At 40.1% G+C, this 12,801-nt stretch overlaps 1 long non-coding RNA gene across 5 annotated transcripts in view; it reads right to left on the reverse strand.

Moving 5' to 3' along the window:
- The window catches only part of LOC139827822 (uncharacterized), a 256,089-nt gene that overhangs the window by 238,078 nt on the left and 5,210 nt on the right, over positions 1 to 12,801 (reverse strand). For 4 of the 5 annotated variants that reach the window (XR_011738841.1, XR_011738840.1, XR_011738838.1 and 1 more), the window contains exons 2-6: positions 11,749 to 11,905; positions 10,369 to 10,470; positions 9,675 to 9,793; positions 9,041 to 9,184; positions 5,768 to 5,899 (exon numbers count right to left, since the gene is read on the reverse strand). This is a non-coding gene — a long non-coding RNA (uncharacterized lncRNA). Of the gene's footprint in view, positions 1 to 5,767; positions 5,900 to 9,040; positions 9,185 to 9,264; positions 9,367 to 9,674; positions 9,794 to 10,368; positions 10,471 to 11,748; positions 11,906 to 12,801 lie in introns of those variants that run through there. The other variant, XR_011738842.1, reaches the window with a different exon arrangement.

Genomic DNA, 12,801 nt, shown 5'->3' on the forward strand with positions numbered 1-12,801 from the left:
ACCTTGATCATAATGAAAAGATGTAGTAACTGGAGGAGCTTCTGCTCCTGGAAAAGCTCCAAGTAGCTGACTTGGGTGAAAAAAAAAAGGATGTCCATTAGTTTTGAGATGTTAATTAATCTAGCCAGTTTCTATTGAAGATCAAAGACAAAATTCTGGTCCAGAAAGGCTTGTGGACAAGAAGGCTCACCAGAGCAAAAGAACTACAAAATAGAGGTGATTCTTTTTAAGCCACAAACTTGGGGACTGTGGTGGGGAGAAACCAAAACCATAAGCCCAATTAGCACCTGGAGAAGGTACACTTTTTGCTCACTGTACTTTCTGCATTTGCTTTCCTGGTGGCAAGCAAGCAAGCACAAAGGAGAAAAGCAGGAACATGGCAAGGGATCACAAAGGGGCCCACCACAACCATATATACCCATGCCCTCTTTTTGCCACAGAAGTTATTTCTGGATATCTTAAATTCCTGAAGCAAAGGTTTGCTTTCTTCTCTGTGCTGTTTTCCCTGTGCCATTTCCAACTGCCTGCTCAGCTCTTACAGTTTTTTATTTGTTTGCTTAAAATGAAATGAGCCTAAGGCTGTGCTTGGCTTCTGCATATTTTGATCATGCTGTACTTCAAGTATTACATCCCTTCAACAACGTTGGGTCTCGGCAGCTCTGCTGGATCTCTAGCACACAGAGAGGACAGATTCACCACCTCATGTATTTTCAAAGGAATTTTTCCCTCCCATACTGAGAATTATGCAGGAAGCTCAAGCAGAACCTTCATATATTCTGTAGAGACCTTTACTTTTAAGTTTCTAGGATATATCCAGCTACTATATTGTAGCATCCAAAGATAAAGTAAGAAAATTAAGTGTCCCTTTGCCCTCTCACTTATACAATATCACTTTGAGTACTTAAAATAACATTGTACCCCTGCTCTTAAAGCGATGCTCCATCCTTAACCAGGAGGTGTGCATATTCCTAGTCTCATCTATGCAAACCTCTCATTCTTACCTTAAACACAGCCCTGCTTGGCTTTTCCCACTGAATTAATTTGGCCTTGTACACATGTGAAACTGTTTCTGTTTGGAAAAAAAAAAAAAAAACAAAATACAAACAACCTGGCCAAATAAACACCTTTATGAACAGCCAGAACCGCTGTGCTCCCCACAGACAATGGAGGTTCCCATGCAGAAAGCAGTTTAAACATGGCACTTATATGGAAATGCTGTGGTCTTTCGAAAAAGTCTACAGGTCAGGCTTGAGCCTGAAAAGTAAGTGTGGTATACAGATAAACGAAATGGAGATAGTGAAGAGCTCAACAATAACAGATGGGCTGAGCCCTCTGGAGGCAATTTGAGAGAAATAATCAGGTTGAACTAATGAAGACTTCCTGGAGATGCAGACAAAACTAGAGTCAATCAATATTTCTCTTTCTTTTTCTAAAATGAAGAAATTCAGTTAAGATTCCCACACATTTAAAAAAAAGTGCAAAAAAAGCTGTTCTGGTGGTTTTGTGAGGATTTTTGTGTGGTGTTTTTTTTTTAAATAAAATATCTTCATCTCAGTGCAACATTGTAACTACTGTAATACAGAAAAGCGTTTGGGGAAATGTTTGTAAGGTCTCAACAGACTGGAGGCAAAATTGATTTGAGGAAATGACAAATGGCCATTAATCCAGGAAACTTTGGCCCTTTAATGAAATGAGTGAAAGGGCAGCTCAGGAAAAGATGATCAAAGGCAGATCCTTTCTTAGCAACTACAGATGTGGAGAAAAGAAGAGCAAACAAGTGTCTGATTGCCTTTTACAATGAGATTATTACTCTGTGTGATAGTTACATATGACTGAGGTCTTTTAATCACTGCCTGGTCATTGCCCATCAAGTGAATTCTAACCAAGGTGTTAGTGTAATTTAATATTAATCAAGATATGTCCTCCTACTTGCTGTCTGTTTTGACTCTCAGTCTCAGCAGAGCAATGGGAGGATGATATGTGCCAGCTTTTGGCCATTTCCCGGCGCTAGTGAGTGAATGCTGACCCCTCGCCGCCTTGAAATTTCTGGTAGAGCAGCAATTTACACTTTCCTCATTGAGCAACCGATGCGCAAAGCTCATCCTTCACCCCTTGCTTTGTTTAATTGTGTATTTGCCATAAGCTTGTTTGTGAAAATATGAATCCTGAGCCATGCCTACACCCCAAGGGTCAGGCCTAAATTTGATGTTTATAGTCCCAGCTTCTGGAGTCACAGGATTATACTGCTGTTTCTGTTTGACTTTGAGGAGACACAGTAAGTTCCCAGCTCTCATGTCTGTGCTGGAAGCCTTAAAATAAAATAGCATGCATGTAAGTTAATTATTTCTTCCCAAGATTTCAGACAGCCTGAAACCATAACTCTGACAGTAGAACTTTCCCTCTATTTTTAATGACATCTCAAAACAATAATGGAGATGTGATGAAGATGGAGAAGGAGGAGACAAGGCAGTTTCTTATCTTTAGTAGCTGAGATGGAAATAATAATCTGGGCAAGTAAGAGATCACACCTAAACCAGTGGAAGTAAAGCTGGATACCAGGCATACTGTAAGCTGATGCCAAAGTGGCAGGTGGATTTCCAAGCCACCAACAGTGTGGTCCAAAATAAAATGCAACTACTCAGACTTCATGTGTTCCTTGATCTACCTCTGTCCTGTAGTGGAAGTGAGAGAGAAACATAATGGACGCTGTCCCCTGTTACTGGCATTTGACATTTTGTGATAAAAGCTCCTTCTATCAGCTACTTGAAGGCGCTGAATACTAGAGAAAAGAGCCCTCCCCTCTGAAAACCTGCAAAATGATCCTCATAAAATCAGTAATGAGATCTAGTAGTAAAATAACACACATTCATCTCCTACATACACATAATGTGTACTCATGTATTAATGCTTTCGAAGTATCAACCCAGAATGTAAAAAACTGCGCAAGAAACACAATACATAAGTGCTCAGATGATTCAAGGTGCAGAACACAGAAATTATGAGATTGTGGATACTGCTTAATTAGAAGGATTACTGTCAGCAGTGGTTTCCAAGGAGGAATTTCCTATCTTAATAAAAAAAAATCAAATGTACTAGTGGAAAGAAGTGTTTTTCTACCATGAAAACTAATAGCAGCTCCCTTGTTTTACCTGACGGTTCACCTTTGCCTCCTAGGATAATTCTGGTATTTTGCATGTGTAGTGATAGTTTAACTGCTGAGCACAAAGTTGCGATATAGGTTTGCTAAGTACTCACAACATAAAATAGTACATGTATGTAATATATATATAATAGTACAAAAAAAATATGCTAGAACCCAATTGATAATGTACCATAAATAAATTACTTTTCCCTAGAGAGTGGAAAGTAATTATCCTGGGAAGGGCCGCTGTTACCTCAGAGATCACAGTCATATTGCAGCATTTAGAACCAGATTTTCTGTTGTCTTATTTTTCTCACTGAAATCAAAATAATGTTATCTTAATTCAGAAGTAATATTTTTTTCCCCACTGATGATGTTTTAACATACCAGCTGCGTGCACTGAAGTAGAACTCACAAATGTAATTGTTACATGACTCTACAATGTTAAAAGCTACAATCAAACAAACAAAAAATGGCTTTAACTTGTTGCCCTCACAAAGTAGAATGCATTAGAGCTGGACTTCAGTATCTCTGGATAGCTTGTATTGAAGCCACCCAGGGAAGTGAGAAATCAAAATCCAGCAGTTTTGGAAGCCAAAATGAATTTTAGAAGCATGAGGCTGAGTTTAGACCCAGCTCAGGCTTTTATGGGGGTCACTCACTTGTGGGGCAACTCAATTTTAGATGCAGTGAGATGGCTCTTTTCCATCTTGACGCCAGGGCATGTGTTTCTAATCTTGAGTTTCTGCTGGAGCCATTTTTATGCCCGTTATTCCCATGTGCATGGGACAGCTTGATGGAAAATAGTGGTATGTGAACAGCACCTGCTACTGGGATCCTGGTTTTATCCTCCCTCTGGTCTTACGGTATTTTTCCCTCTGTTTTTAGGTCTAGCTCAGGTAACAAAAATAACTGAAGTTCTACTTTTTAATCAAGAGGTTTAATCACGTCCAGCTCTCAGCATCTGCTATTATTTCTAGTTGCATTTATTGTTCTAACTAGATTTATTCATATTTTCTAATAAACTGGAAATAAAGGTTTCTTATGTTTCCTTGTAAAACTCCTAAGAGGTTCAGCTTGAGTCTCTGTAAAATGCATAAAACGATAAAATAGTTAATCTCTGGGTGCAGCAGCCAACATGGTGTGAAATTCAACTCCATAATGGCAATGAGGTAATTCCATAACATTCCTGCTCTTTACATAGATAAGCTTTTTAGCTATAGTTCTGTTCTAGTGATACCAAAATCATGTTGTTCTAATTCTGTTAATGGAATAGCTAACTTTTCCCATTCAGTTTTATTATTGTTAACAGAAATACCGCCGCTGGGTTTTGAGCGGTATGATCTGGGAACCACTGCAAGAGCCATTAAAATTTCCCATTCCTGATGAAACACTGATAATGCTTTACTTTTGGAAGAAATTCACCCAATGAGGGGTGGCAGGAATGAAATAAATAAACCACATGTAACAAAACAAGTTGAATAAAATTAATGAATTAAAAGTAGAAGGTGGAAAGAAAAAAAAACAACAACCACTTGATGTGATTTTGAGCAAGTCTGAAGTTTCTTGGCAGAGCTGTGAGCAAAGGCAGGCAGGGACAGACATGGAGGCTGAGAACGCTGCTGCGTTTTCAGTTGTGCTCTGTTCCCAAAGACTACAGCTCATCTTTTTGCTGTGCCTGGAAGATCCAGAGTCTCATCCCCAAACCAGCACAATTTCCTCTTGGAAAACAAAATAAGGATTTTCAATAATGTGAAAATGAAATTAATTTCAGGTCATTTCAACTCAAAATCAAACAAATAGAGCCCTTAAGGAAATGGGTACCTCTAGCAGAGCTCTTTGCCTAGAGTTGTTCAAATAACAAGGCTCATCAGGCCTCCCACTGAAATTCTTGTTTGTGGATGTACAACTTGGAATAAACAGTTTTGCAAGTAGCAGAACTGATGAAACTGTATTTCCTATTATTTTCTTCCCTCCTCTCAGGCTGCCCTGCAATATAAATAATGTTAAGCTCCCTTCCAGACCCCTGTTATAATGCCAACTTATTTGGCAAAGGTGATGATTCAGCTAGAGCACTGCCCCTACTGAAGGCTTCACCTGATCTTACTGGTCATCAGCAGGAGTCAAACATGTGAAACAGCTGCACGTTCCTCTCCTTTACTCTAGAGAATGAACCAGGCAGCTTTGAGCTTTATTGAAACCTGGGAGGGCTGCACTCAAAACTTCTCTCCCTTTCCCATGCAGAAAATTCAGCAATAGTATTGGATGAGATGGACAGGATGACTTCAGAAGTGTAACTAGATTACAAGCCTCGAAGACATTTGTAGTTATCCCAGTGTCAGGAGAAAATACTGAATGGTCCTTACCCTGCTGTATAACACAGTAAAAGATCTGCACTAATCCTGAGACCAATGTTCACATAAGCAAAAAGCTACTCAGTCTGTAAAACATGCAGCTCTGCTTCCTAACCAGCTCTGTGCCTGCTGTGGAATTTCAGATGATGGGGCTGTCAGGGTTTGCTCAGGGCCACACCACCACATTCTGGTCAACCACAACCTGGGTCAACCACAACTTGTAAATGTAATTGCATTGCTTTATTTATTTATTTTTTTAATAGCAACTCACCTAAGTGACTCCCATCCAACCGGCAGGTGCATACATCTCATGCTTCATTCAATTCAGGGTGGTTCAGTTCAATCAGCATTCTTGAAGCTTGCACTCTTCCATGCAACCTTCCAGAAGCAGGCTGGCCGGGACCTAAGAGATGAAATCGTGATAATAAATGCCAGTCTTTTTGAAAGAGCTCCAAAAAGTCTGACCAGCAAGACAGAAGGCAGCAAAGAGCTGAGGAATCAAACCTCATAAAAGATATTAAATCCACAGTGATGTAGCTAGCAAGCATCTTACTGAAACAAATACTATTTTACACAGATCTCAACAACCAAGGGACCCAAGGAAAGGTTCCTCCTAGCTGAGTGGGCATTTCTCAGGACTTGTTGGTTTCATTACCTCATCAGTACCCTTAGCTTTTGGCAAAGTAGTGCTGAAAGCTCCCCATTTAAAGCAGGCCACAGTAAACAGAGATTTACCATCTATCCAAAGCTTGTATAAATTTACTGTGGGCAAAAGCTCAACAAAAGCTTATTAAAGACGTACCCATGGCTTCCAAATTAAGCCCATTTTCTCTAATTAGCCTCCTTTTTTCTCAGTTTTCCTTCTTCCTCCACTCTTAAAAAAAATAAAATAAAAAAACAACAGCAGTACTATGAAGGCCATAAAATCCATGTGCTTTTACTGAGAAGGGATTTGACACATCAAAATTTAGCTGGAAGAGAAGCAGAAACCTCTACTTCAACTGCAAAGTGGACAAGGGAAACCAAGCATTCTGGTTGACTTGGATGTGGTTGCGAGAAACCTTACATAATCTCTGGTTATATTCTGAAAGAGTCTGTCCTCTCCTTGGGAGTTAATTCCCAGCATAATTGTTCATTGTTTACAGGCCAGTTTCTGTTACCCATTCCCGGTGACGGAGCAAACACTAATTTCATCTTTTCATCTGTTAAAAGTCTTACTGAAAGCAACCAGCTCAGAACAAGTTTATACCAAATGCTCTCCTTGTCATTAGATTATTAGCGCAAAGACCAGGGACAGGCAATTTGTTTGTTAATGTTAAGCAACTTCAAATAAAAGACCTTTTCTAGGACTAGTCTGTAACAGAGGAGGTCTATGCTAATTATTTTAATAAGTAGCTTAGAAGGAGTGAATAGCTCTGGTAATTAGCAGTGGGCTACAGAGCAAAGAACATGGTGCTCATGCATCCTATGCTGGGCGCAGCCTGAAATCTTGGCTCTCCCAAAGCCCAGTTCATCTAGCCTGGCTTTAAGCTCTCTCTACAGCATCAGGAGAGCTGTGTAGAGAGCTGAAGGTGAAAAACCTCCGTTAATTTTGCATGCATCTGGTCCCAAGAGCATCTTGGCTCTTTCACATCTCAATCACAGAGACACGGGATATCTGCTGTGACTTCCTTTGGGAGCAAGAAGCGTAAGTTGGACAGAAACCCACAGCCTGGGCCAAGCAGCGGAACTAATCCCAACCTTATTTTCAACCACTTATCCTAGAAGGCAGCGAGATCCAGGGATCAGAGAGCTGGTGAATGAGGGGAAACAATTCTTTCTTTCTCATAAAAGGTGGACATTCAAAGCCAAAGAGTCTGCAGTTACTAAATGGGCAGCCCCATTTTCATTAAAAAGGCATGATAATAAATGCTTCAGACCTAAACAGTTGCCTGAGTTCTTAGGGACATGGTTTAGAGCTAGAGTTAGGTTATGGTTGGACTCTATCTTGAGGGTCTCTTCCAATCAAAATGATTCTAAGATCTGCCAAGCGAGCCACTCATCTCACAGGAGTACTCCCTAGCCTGTCCCAGCTAAACTCAGAACTGTACTTCAGCCCAATTTCAGTAAGCCACCCTTTCCCAACCATATTTCTTTCGCTTGAGGCAGGGCAGAGGATACAGCGATGTCCAGCTGGGCATTCAACTGGGTAGACTGTGCTCCCTGTACGGCATCTGCAGCCTGAGGAGGCTCCCCAACACATCCTCATTCAGCTTACAACACAGAGAAAACAGTCCTGAACCCGGGCTTAATTGCATGAGGGGAAAAATAAAGCCAACAACAAGCACAAGTTAACTGAATCACAACTTACAGCCTGCAGGGCTGAGGCTGGAGAACCAGGGAGGCCCCTTCTGCTCCTAACACACAATGATCTATTCCATGCATGCTGAAAATCTTCAGGTTTTTATTCAGTACCAAACAGTGCTGTCATTTAGGTAGTACCACATATCTACCCCCTCCCCATCTCTTCTCAGAGACATGAATGCAAAGAAAATAGCTTTGAAAAACAAAATCAGTCAAACCCAAACTGAACTTAATAGAGCAAGCCTGGAAAATCTTCAGTAACCAACTCTCCATAAAGGTCTCATCAGAGGCAACACGCATGTTTTGAGTTGGCTTGTTTGTTTAGCAGAGCTATTATCAAATTACTTTTAAACATTTATGCTGAAAATGAGTCTTCTCTCTATTTCTTGTCTGCAAAATACGGTAATCATTTCATGCAGACATCTTGATTTGTACCTGCATCCAAAGCTAACAATGCTGACCCCAAAATAATTCAGTGACTCAAAAATAATTAACAGGACAGTAACAATCAATTCTTTCAAAATAGTTGGAGAAATTAAGGACTAACAAACCACAGAAATGATGGCTCAAGTAGGGTTTAAGTGATCACCTAGTAGTTACTAAGCCTAATTTGAATACAGGAAGAATATCACATTTCATCAGCTTTCATCTTCAGATTTAAGATCTTCTCAAGTCCTCATTTATACCTGAAGTGTCACTGGCACATACATTAAAGTTGACAAAATCCATTTACTGCAGCATTCATCTCCTTATTTTTCCCAATCACATTAATTTTCCTCAATGTTCTTTATCAAAAAGAAACAAACAAGCAGTTTGTGTTAATTAGTCTGAAGTTCTTCCACAATCATTTGTGTATATTTGGAGACTGCACTTGTTAGCATTGCTGGCATTCAGTCCAACTGTTCTTTAAAATCTCCAGCATGTTTCATCCTCTGGACACTGCTCTTCCATATCTCACTAAAAACAAACAAACAAACAAACACACATTAAACCTGTAAACTAACCTGTCAACCTGTCCTCCACAGATGCATTTCCTAAAAGGATGCTCTATATTTTCTGAAACATGCAGCTGTCCAAAGTTTAAATAGTAATTAAAATTAAAAATAAATGAGAGCTTTGTCTGAAACAGGCCAGTTTGTACAGACTTCCTTGGGGAAAGACAGGAGGGAGTGGGAGTCAGACAGAAAAAGCAATTGCATACCAGCCTCATATCCTTAACACACAGGCTTTACAAAGTCTTTTTCAGAATCCATCTCTTCAGGGAAAGATTATTTTCCCGCCATATCCTTACACAGCCATTTACTCTTCAGTGAGTCTGTCAGCCCAGCCCATCCCAGCAGACATCCTAAGGAAAGCAAAGAAACCTTTAAAAGAGTGTTGATTCATCACCAAGTCTCAATCCCTCAACTAGAACAACCCCAGCACCTTACAACAGCTGAAATACTGGACCACGTCCCTCACTGGCGTTAATTAGTTGCCTTCAGTTGATTTATGCTTGCTGTCATCTGCTCCACTGTAGTTGTATTTTCAGCACTGCCAAGAACACACTTCTGGTAAAAACCTCTGGAAATTCCCTGCAGTAACACAACCCATTTTTCTTTTGCCCATTATATCTGCAGGTATAAACCCCAAAGAGCAACCAGATAGGCTTGAAAATGGGTAACTGTTGGAGTTTTTCACCCTTAAAGACCTGTAAAGTAGGTTAAATTAACTTTTTGTTTGTTTTTACCACCTAGTGGTTATCCTTCTGTGTGGGTAAAAAGCCTACAAGGGATTTAAACAGTAGGCATCTGTACCACCCGTACCTCATACCACGCATTGCTTTGAGCACCAACCTTGGATCACATGACATGCTGTCCTATTAACTGTGCCCATCAATCCTGATGGCTCAAAGCACTGGTGGTGCGTTCCCACTGTTTCTATCATCTCTGTGTCTCCTCCTTCATCACAGACCCTGGTTCTCAAAAATAGTACAGACCAGTACATTACATTCACAATGGGGAAGAAAAAAAAAAGCCAAAACCCAACAAAGAACCCCAACAAACCAAAAAGATCTTTGATCTTTCATTCTCTCCTAAAATATGTTGGGCTTTTTTCCCCTCTGCCTTTATGCAGAGTTATTTTCTTCCTGCTGTCTCAGGAACTGACAAACATTATGCTCAGTGGATCTATCTCCAGGTCTGAAGATAAGCACCAGCAGAACTGCTCATAAAATCAGCACCCTGAAGAAACGAGATCATTTCACAGGTGCTGTTTGTTTCCCGTTATACTCGGGAATTTACAGTGGCTGCTGGCCACTATAAATACTGAACTGTCAAGAGGTGTTTCTCATATATTTTACTGCAATATTCACTGCCATGTTTTTGTCTTAAGAGTAATTTGAATTGTTGTAATTGATTTGGGGAGGTTTCATTCCCAATTAACTGTTGTTATGATAAAATGATGCAATCCTTGTTTGCAAACCAGAGAGCTGAGAAATGAAATTCAGAGCAGGGTAATAGCAGGAGGGTGGAGAAGAGCTTTACTTACCAGGAAGGCTGGGAAGACAACTAGCCATGGCATTGATTAGCACTGCCCACATTAGAGGTGTGATCAGACATGCCCTATCTTCCCATGCCTGTGATCAGCACCCTGCAATAAGGATTTTACGATTTTTTAAAAAGGGCATCGAATAATATAGAATTATAGAATAGTTTGGGTTGGAAGCAACCTTCAAAGCTCATCCAGTCCAATCCCCTGCCATGAGCAGGGACATCTTCACTCAGATCAGGTTGCTCAGAGCCCCATCCAGCCTGGCCTGGGATATCTCCAGGGATGGGGCACCCACCTCCTCTCCAGGCAACCTGGGCCAGTGTTTTACTACCCTAAAATTAGCACATTCCAGCTGCCCCTAACAAGTCACGATTTTTGGAGGCTGAAGGCCAGGAGCAGACACTGAAATGCGAGCTGGAAGCCAGAGCATCTCTCACCATTACTCTATCTGTCAGGCCAAAGCATTTACCTTTGTTGATTGGAATACATACCATTTTATCTCTGCTTGCTTATTTTCACCAGATCACTGAGTGCTTCAAATTTCTTAGCTGGAATCCTTTTCAGTTGTTAACCTTGATTTTGGGAGGGGTCTGAAACCAGGAGCTACACGAATTCTTCAAGAAAACATGAATCCCAAGTCTTATTTTGGAGATGCCTTTTGAGAAAATTGCTGTACAAGTCAGAAGGTCTCCAGCAGCCCAGGCTTGAGATGAAAAGACTGTATTGACAGTCCTCTCAAACACTCCCCTGCTTTTACAATACTGTTGCAGCCACTACAAAGCATGTTTTATTAGTCTTGCCTTGGTATTTCTACCTTGATCAGATAATAAAAAATGCAAGAGCACCTATGTGTATCACTTGAATAACTGAAGTAGGTGTTATTGCTCATAAACAGTAGCTGGTTTGCCCTGAATTTTTTTTAATAGAGAAAGCAGGCAGTGAAAACTAATCAAACCATAAAATGTGTGTATTCAGCCATGACTTTGGTATGGTTTTTGGCACCCCATGGTTTGGATGCTGCAGGTTGTCATCCTCTTCCGTAGAAAAGGTTCTAAGCCACTTTTTATGATGCATCAAGGTCAGGACTCCCAACACCACTTCCACCCCCGCCCCAGAGTCATTAAAGGTGGCATAAGTGGACTGAGCCATAAATAAATTACCTACCTAGCCCAAAAATGCAATTTCCATAAGGGAAAATAGAAGTATTTTGAAAATAAAATCTTTCTGTATTTAAGCTGAAATATTTCTGTTTTCCACTAGAATATTCTAATAGATTTCCTCAGGGAGAGAAATAATCTCTGCTTTAAAAAAAAAAAAAAAGACATACACTTTTTCAATCAGTCCTAGTAAATAGCTCTGGGCATAACCATCCCTTACCTAGAATGAATGATGTTGTTGAACGTGTTTTTCCTTTAGTTTTAAACAGATAAGTTGAGATAATGGTAAGCTTTCCCCAAATCACAGCCTCCATGTCATTATCTGGTTTTTTCCTTTTATGGAGATGTCCAGGCGAGGAAAAGATGGTTGTTGTTATCTGAAATACAAAGGGAGTTACAAGAAAGACATAGTAACATTAAGAAACTATTTGAGTAGTGTTTAGTAAAGAGCATAAATGATGCTTTTCTGTTCCTGGGTTTCAAAAACCAGCACACTTGTGAAGTAAGTAAATGTGGACACACTTGTTCTGTTCCAGACCTGAAAAAATCCTGCCTAATTAAATAAGAGGAAACCATTTTGTCTTCAGCAAGAGGTTGATCCTTCCTCTCTGTTACTCTTTCTTATTTCCTTTTGCCTCTCCAGTTCCTTATGAGAGATGGGCAGGCTGGTGTTAACGATATTCCTGGCATGCCCAATGGCAATGCTGAGGAGATCTATATGCTGCTATTAACACTAATTGGCAGCATTGCCCCTGATGGACAAGCTATTATCTTCCTAAGCTTTCCTTGTCTCACTTTGAATACTTATCTTTATCCAACTGTTAAAGTCAAGGTCCCAGTCTATTGTTTTCTCCCACAGACGGTGATTTATTTGATAATACGGTTTCAAACACAATTTCTTCCTAAATTATCCTATCCATTCCATTATTCCTTTTCCATTACCTTGAATCTCCAAAAGACTAGGTAAAAAAAAAAAGGTGCCGAATTCAGAGTAAGTTTAGAAACTCAGACTGACATCTCTAAATCTCTTTGATGAGATTCTGTGATGTCCTTCTGTCTTTCCAATTAACTTGGAGTGCTGCAGTAGTGATAGAAAGATCTGGTCAGTATTTGTCTTCCAGATGTCGTGTAAATACAAGTATCTGTATTTCATCTACACTTACTCGTTGTTGCAGTAGCAATGCATTTATTTGATAAAGGTCATGCTTACTTCCTTTCCATGCCACAAAGACGTGCTCTGTATGTGCAGAGAGTGTCATGATGAAACACATAT

The sequence above is a fragment of the Patagioenas fasciata genome, chromosome 4 (genome assembly GCF_037038585.1).
Source record: "Patagioenas fasciata isolate bPatFas1 chromosome 4, bPatFas1.hap1, whole genome shotgun sequence".
NCBI classification, from domain to species: domain Eukaryota; kingdom Metazoa; phylum Chordata; class Aves; order Columbiformes; family Columbidae; genus Patagioenas; species Patagioenas fasciata.